The sequence below is a fragment of the Pelodiscus sinensis genome, chromosome 9 (genome assembly GCF_052426305.1).
Source record: "Pelodiscus sinensis isolate ZL-2025 chromosome 9, ASM5242630v1, whole genome shotgun sequence".
NCBI classification, from domain to species: Eukaryota; Metazoa; Chordata; order Testudines; family Trionychidae; genus Pelodiscus; species Pelodiscus sinensis.
Window position 1 is genome coordinate 3,979,569 of NC_143060.1, and position 8,021 is coordinate 3,987,589.

At 51.1% G+C, this 8,021-nt stretch overlaps 1 long non-coding RNA gene across 1 annotated transcript; it reads right to left on the bottom strand.

The window, feature by feature from the left end:
* Positions 1 to 36: 36 nt before the first annotated feature.
* LOC149523903 (uncharacterized) lies at positions 37 to 2,794 on the bottom strand. Its single transcript, XR_016350232.1, has 3 exons — positions 2,481 to 2,794; positions 1,092 to 1,179; positions 37 to 183 (listed from the first exon to the last, which is right to left on the bottom strand). It is a non-coding gene; the product is annotated as an uncharacterized LOC149523903 (long non-coding RNA).
* Between the last annotated feature and the right edge of the window lie 5,227 nt (positions 2,795 to 8,021).

The window sequence follows — 8,021 nt, forward strand, 5'->3', positions numbered from 1 at the left end:
GTTCATCCAGAGTGTATCTGCAGAAGCTTGCTCACTTGACCCAGCTACTTGTCAACTGCAGTGAGGTAAGTAACAAATAATCTTGATGATCCTTTGCTGCAGAATGTAATCTTGCTTGGCCAATTGAGTCAACTGTGTCGTCTTTCTTGAGTGCTAGATTTGATCTAGAATTAACAGCTGGGCCTGAAATAAGCAATAATTGTTACAGGTGTCCCACTATATACAGACAAAACTTAACTTGACATTCACAGGATACTATTAGAGATGGGCCTTTACCTAAAAGAGGAAAAGCAAAGCTATTCTGTCAATGCTCAAAGATGTTTTAATTGGGAAAACAGATTGCTATCCAGCACCATTTTGAAGATTCCCAGTGAGTTTCCACAACTTCCCTAAAGCAATTTGTTCCAGTGTCCTGCTGTTCTTGCAACTAGGATATTTTTCCTTTGACTTAATCTTAATCTGCTGTGCTGTTTGAACCACTTGCTGCCTCTTATCTCTTGCCAGGGTAGAACTTCTCATGCCAGGGTAGAACTTCTCAATCTTTATGGGAGCCTTTCAAGTAATAGACTGCTGTCATGTTATGCCCCTCCCTGCCCTTTATCCCAAACTACACCTAACCAGTTCCTTCAGCCTTTGATCATCTTTAACTCACCTCTGGATCCTTTCCAGTCACTGGCACAATCTGTCATGTGTATTGCTATGTTTTTGTTAATCGGACTCATGCAATAACTACCATAACTCTCAACTGCTGAGAATCTATTGCAGATCCCTATATGTGCATTTGGTGTGTTCTGCTTATGAGTAGCTCTTTAAATTTCTTTGCTGAATTTTTTTGTTGGCTATAGTCTAAATCTCTCAATTTGTCAAGATCCCTTTTAATTCTAGTTAATCCTTAATTTAGTTGTAACAAGACAACATTTCTCCAGCTTGCTTGTGAGAATGTTGGGAGGTGGGGGGGGAGAAGGTATGTCAAAAACCTTGCTGAAGAGCACATCATGCCCACTGCCTGCCTTATCTTTGACAATCTAATTAGTTTGTTAAAGGGAAACAGTAGATTGATTGGGTTAAAACAGTTACTACAGCTTTCTTACCTCTTGCAGGCTTTCTGCCTTCTCTTTAGCACACAAAGTTCCTTCTTGTAAAACTGCCTTCCTTGGGGAGGCAGGACTGATTGATACCCTGAGGTTAAAAAATAGAAGGCTTGACACAGTGGGGCCTCTCAAAAGTTGTCTAGAGCCTCGTTAAGTGAGAGTCCAAGTATTGGTGCTGGATCTCAAAGTTAGTGTCTTGGAAACTAAGGCTCAATGTTTACTTCTAGACCACGTAACTAGAAAACTTTAGCTGTAGGTATACAAGCTCAGCAGATTTAAATAGGAATATAGGAAGTACTTTCTCCTTCTGAACCCTGCTGATGGGAGGTGCAGTGGAGCTAGTCTGGCTACATACCAAGCATAGTACAGCAACACATTCTTCCTGGAGCCTGGTTTACACTTCAGTTTTGGGCAGTGTAGCTATAGCTAAACGAAGGGTGACATTATTTCCCTCCAAACCACACATTGATGGGGGAGAATCAGATGGCCCTTAAGTGATATTTCAGGTCCTAATGTGTGATGGTAAAACTTAGCCTGAACAGCTGGGATATATGTAATGTAGCCATGGGCCTTCCCTACTTCAGATAAAAGTAGAGGTAATTATGTATTGTGTAATTTTCAAAATCTAAACTGGCAGTTCCTGTTAGTATCTTTTTTCAGTTTGCTAATGCCACTTCCTGTAGTGGTTGTGCACTAACCAGTGTTTCTGGCCTTTGTAGCAAGTATCTTCTCTTGTGCTCTGCTGTTCTGAAGTAGTAGGATCTGTTCCTTCCTGTGCATGCTTCTGCTATTTGTGGTGGTGGTGTTTTGTGGCTGTTTGCTTTACAACTGCAATGTGACTAACTTTGCCTCTAGTGTAGGAACCCACCTGTACTCTCTTCAATAAAAGCCCTTATCATTAACCTCTACTGCTGTTCCTTGCTGGTGCTGATTCTGTAAGCATCACTGTTCTTACCGTACAGAGACATCATCCTAGCAATCATCTTTAGATAAGACTTAACAGTGGTTTCCTAAACACTAAACACTGCATGTCACGTGCTCAAAGTGGCAGTACCCTGCTTTCTTAGACAGATTTCTACACAAGTGGAGTCTGCCTCCATATAATATTAAAGGTGAGGAAATCTTACAGCCAAGTGCCAATTCCTTTCAAAGGATTCCTGCACCCCTCCGCTAACCCTAACATGGTGCTCACCTGTTTGTCACGCAAGCTAAGTTCTTCATCCTGCCTACCATCAGCCATATGGACAACCGCAGATGCCCCTCTTGCCAACCAACTCCATGGGATGGAGAAAAAAATCAGCCTGGTGCTTGGAAACAACTGAACAGCTTCCCCCTCCTCAGCACCCACAAGTGGCATCATTTAAAAAAAAATAAAACCTCAGCACCTACCTTATCACTGATGCTTATTAGTGCAATGGAGTCTGTTCTCAAAAAGCTGGCCTCTGTGCTCCTGCTAGTTCCAAGTGCTGCCCTGTGTTGACCTGAACAGACAGTGGCTTAACCTCCTTTAGCAAATTAAGTTATTACACTCATGCAAGGGAGGTATGAAAGTCACTAAATCAGCATGGACTGAGTACCTCAAGGACAGCGTTTTGCATTGGGAATAGCACACTTGATTGTAGGGTGGGGGGGCTGGAGGAGTCATTTTCCCAAGTCATTTTCCCCCCTCTTCACAGCATTAATACTAGAGTCTTGCTACTACACAGTGATTAATAAGACAGGCCCCAGCCTGGCATGATTACTCACTGCTTTCCTGTTTGCCAGCTCCTGCAGGATGCTGGCACGCTTCCCATGGGACAAGGAAGCCACGATGTTCTGTGGGAACACAAGCAAGACTCGCACTTGGCTGAAGCTCGAGTAGGGTGCACATGGGACAGGAACTGCAACGGGTCCTCTCCCTGCTCACCCCCAACATCTTTCCCGGTGGTGGCACAAGGGTCCTGTGGTCAGTCAGAACTCTGCGATGGGATTCTCTGCTCTGTGCTGAGTCGTGAGGGCTCCTGCCTACAAGGGAAGAAGAAAGGAACCTTCTCTCAAAGGTGCTGTGGAAAAGCATGAAGGCAGGTGGGAGAGCTGTATCTGAATGCCAGTGGGTTTGATGAGAACATGGCTGCAGCTGGCTGAGAGCCTGATGGTACAGAGGCAGTTGATAAACATCAGTGTTGCAGTAGCCTCTAGAGAACACGGGCTGCAGCCCATGTCTTGCTCCCCAGTGTGTAACGCAGCCTTTCCCCCTCTTTCCTCAGGATCCCTCAGCACAGGGCAGGGGCTTGCCTCTTTGCCCAAGGCATCATGCTCGGGTCTCGCCAGGACTTTGTACAGGTACATAATCACCGTTAAATACTCATTGTAAAGTCTCTGAGGAAAGGACTGGAAGGAGAGAAAACATTAGCCGTGAAACTCCAAACTGATCCAGAAACGAGACCATTTAAGGGGCCAAGGTGGAAGCTAAGCTGCAAAATTAGACCCTACTTTGGTGCTCACACCGTGCCCCACGCTGAGTGTTGCCCTTCAAAGTCTCTATCCCTGGGTTCTTATTATGATCCCGGCAGGGTTTTACTGTGTGAGACTACAACAAAGTTTGAGCCAATGTATAATTAAGCTGCAGCAGTGCAGATGCACTATATCACCACCTCTCCCAACCCATCCTGTTCTCTTCCTATGGAAATGAGACATCTCCAGAACATCCACTGACACTGGCCGTTGCTGGTAGCTGTCAAGCACCTCGACAAGACAGGATGATGGTATTTTAGCCAGGGTCTCCCAGAATGAAAGGCCCCAGGGGGACTGAAGCAGAAATGAGCCATCACCAAAACAGACCAGCATAGATTCTCGGCACCATCCCATGCAAACAGGAGCAACTGCGAGCAAGGAGATCAAAAGCCAGAGACAGGACCTGGTCAAGATATGTCAGCAAGAGCCTGTATGTGGATGCTCCAACAACAGCTGCACCCCACGCATGGATGGGACCCAGCACTGTCCCGCGAAACCAAGAGGCTGACTGGGGGTAGAGAAAAGGAACTACCTCTCAACTTGTGTACTCTGTGCCAGAGCAGCTAGAATGACCAGCAGTGGACAGGTTAATAACACTGCCCTTTGGCAGCCATTGGCAGGGTGTAGCATTAACACCGCAAGGGCAGTGCCTGACTCCAGGCTCTATGCCTGTACGTCCCAGGCGCATGGCCCCTGTTTGTCTTACTGTGCAATCCCAAAAGCTGGACAAGGCTTTCTGGGGTGTGTAATAAAACCTTCAATTCTCTAGAAAGCAGCAGGGCTGCAGAGCAGGGCAGGTGTAGTCTGTGTCTGCAAATCAGCCGGGCCCAGCTCCAGTCTAGCCCCACACGGAACCTACACAAACACAGCAGCTGTGTAGAACAATAGGGCTACGTCTAGACTGGCATGATTTTCTGCAAATGCTTTTAAGGGAAAAGTTTTTCCGTTAAAAGCATTCATGGAAAAGAGCGTCTAGATTGGCACGGATGCTTTTCTGCAAAAGCACTTTTTACGGAAAAGTGTCTGTGCCAATCTAGACGCGGTTTTGCGCAAGAAAGCTCCAATCGCCATTTTTGCCATTGGGGCTTTTTTGCGCAGAACAGTTCCCAGCTGTCTACACTGGCCCTCCTGCACAAAAGCATTTGCGCAAGACGGCCTTTTCCCGAACGGGAGAGTCGTTGTATTTGCGGAAGAACACTGACAATCTTACATGAGATCGTCAAGTGTTCTTGCGCAAATTCAAAGCAGCCAGTGTAGGCAGCTGGCAAGTTTTTCTGCAAAAGCGGCTGCTTTTGTGGAAAAACTTCCCAGTCTAGACGCAGTCTAGGGGTTTAGGACTCTCACCCCTGGTACTAGGAGAACAATCAGATTGTTGAAGCATGAGGCTACTACTGTCATTCTGACTCAGAAGCATGCTCCTTGGATCACTTGCAAGACAGTCCGGACCTGCGTGCCAACCTTTCTCTACATCAGCCCAGTCCAATGTCCAGCAGGCCACGATACAGTAATTTAAGACTGATACACAGAGGAATTCAGGCAGGCAGCATGGTTTGATTGTTTTAAACCTGCTGCCTATTACTTTCATTTGGTGACCTCTACTTCTTATGGGACCAAGTAAATAACTTTCATTTTCTCCACACCAGTCATCATTTTATAGACCTTGATCATGCCACCCTCCCCCCTTAGTCTCCTCTTACACAGGCCCTAGAAACTTGCACGGCTAGAGGGGAGCAGTGGAATCCCTGTGGGCTGCTGCAGATTGGGCCTGGGAGGTGCTGGCTAAGCTGAGTGAGGGTTCAGGTCTAGAACAGCAAGCATGGGAGAGCAGCTCAGGAAGAAATAATGGAGGGGCGGCTCCCTGCAGCTCAGGACTCATGGCTTTGGTGGTGCTGAGTGTGAGAGGACAGGAGGAGCATGGACGTGTGTGGAAGCTTTGTGCGTTCAAGCTGGCTGCACACCGTGCGCTGAGTCGCCGGCACCAGTGCCCCTCCTGTTCTTATCCTTTCAGGGACATTCAATCCCCCCCACTCCATTACGCCCAAATACGAAAAGCTTGCTCCTCTCTGCCCTGCCCTCCACTCCCCTCCCCCCGCACCAGCTCACCTGTTTCCCATGGCGGTGCAGAGGCAGGTCTCTCTGGTGGTGGGCTGGAAGAGGCCGAGTCGGACCCAGGCTGCCTGGGGACCCAGGTCATTCTGCAGGCGCTGATAGCTGGAGACCACAGGAGCTTTGGGCTGTACCTGGGGGGGAGAGGGGCAACACGGGGGTGACCCTGCACAGTGCACAGCAAAGTACAGGCGCCAAGACACGCGGGAGGGAGGGAGCCAGCCGGGGCAGAGGGCTTTACCATCCTGCCGAGGTCAGCGTGCCAAGGGAGAATGGCTGGTCTGTGGCAGGGCCGCTGTGGTACACACGAAGCTAGTGGGTTCCCTCGTTCAGGTCACAGCAAACACAACGGCTACGTCTACATTGGCCCCTTCTCCGGAAGAGGCATGTTAATTTCCAACTTCAGAATAGGGAAATCTGCGGGGGATTTAAATAAACATGGCCACCGCTTTTTTTCCGGCTTGGGGAAAAGCCGGAAAAAAGCATCTAGACTGGCGCGATCCTCCGGAATAAAGCCCTTTTCCAGAGGATCTCTTATTCCTACTTCAAATGCTGTGTGCGGGGCTGGGAGGGCACCGCGGCCTAGTGGTGAGAGGCCCCAGCCTCCTTCCCCCCCCCCTCTTCAGGGCCTGGCCAGCTTGACAGCTGCTCCCCACGGCCTGTCGCTCTGGGCCCCTGATCCAGAGGGGACCGGGACCGGCAGGTGAGAAGGGGAAGGGGCAGCCAGCACACAGCCTCCTCCTCCTCCTCCCAGGCTGTAGTTGGGGGCAGCTGGTGTCTAACACCGGGGCCAGGACGATGCCCGTGCATGGGGCTCAGCCCCAAGCTGCAGCAACCCCACAGAACCACCCGGCCACAGCGCGGCCCATTCCTGTCTCCCCCCTCGCCCCCAACCAGCTGCTGTGGCTCCCCCTGGTGCAGAGCCAGGCGGCCAGACCCGGCGGGAGGAATCGGACATCCGGACGGACTTTACCTGCCAGGGCCTCGGAGTGGCCTGCGATCCCTGAGCTTCTGGGGTCCTGCCAGACCCGGGGGAGTGAGAAGGGGCGAGACGGAGGCAAGGGAGACGGCAGCGCACAAGCTGGCCCCAGGGCCACGTACAGGAGACACGGCCCCCCAAGGGTGTGGGCTGGAGTCAGGCTCTCTGAGTTGGCAGCTCGTCGCTGTGGCGGGGGCATGAGACACACCCAGGGACGCGCTGCTGGCCCTTTGGGGGCGGCACCGGCGTCTCGGCCCGTGGAGGGGCAGGCTCTGGATGAGCCCCGGTCACGTTTACGGCATCACTGCCTGCTGGCTATTCATACAGCCCCTTCCACGCCAGGTGGGTACCCAGGAGGTTTGCCCCCGCCAGTGTCTCTAACGAGGGGGCGGCCCCCGTGCCCAAGGGAGGCCCCAGCCTGTAAGAAGGCCTGCGGCTAAGGGCCAGGGCAACGCGGAGCAGAGCGAGGCCGGGGAGGAGAAATGAGCAAGTCAGCACCAGCCAGAGAGAGAGACCCCAGAGAATCAGCCAGCGCCCGGGAAGGGGTGACAGCCAGGACCAAAACTGCCAAAGGCGAGAGAGGAGTTGGACTCGCCCCAGACTGGGATCCCAGGCCAAGGCCCCTTGTGACTGGTCTTATTCGCACGCCCCTCAGAACGCACCCGGAGGGCTGCGTGGAAAATCTACGCCCACAGCCAATGGGCCGGGTCTAGCTTAGCGGAACGGCAGAGGGAATCTACGGCGTCAGCTTTCACGCAGGGCTGCCTCATCCCCAGAGATTTTTAAGTCCCGGCTTGACCAAGCCCTGGCTGGGATGATGGAGTCGGGGTTGGTCCTGCTTTGGGCAGGGGGCTGGACTTGATGACTCCTGAGGTCTCTTCCGACCCTGGGATTCCATGAATCTGTGACAAGCCCTCTACATTTGCAAGCCCCAGGAAGGATGTGAGGTCACAGAACCCAAGAGGACATCCTGTCCAGCCCCCCAGCACATGGGCAGGGCCAAGTAAAGCTAGAACGGACCCATCATGCCATGCGCTAATCCTGCCCCAACCCAGAATCTGGGCCTGCCCCTCCATCTGTCCTCCAGCAAAGCTTCCAGGCTTGGGTGTTTTGCTGGGGATTAGCCTCTCTCACTGACACGTGCAAAAGGCTGAAAAACTGGGCCTCTGGATTTCAAGGCCTTTAAAGAAAAGAAAGGAAAAAAAAAAAATCGGTCCTTTAAACAACAACAAAAAAACAACAACCCAAAAGACGACAAATGCAAACCAACCACAGAGCACACAGACCAGACGGGCTACTACTGCATTCAAATTCTCATTGCCTTCAATAGCAGCTGAATTAAGCTGCGGCTC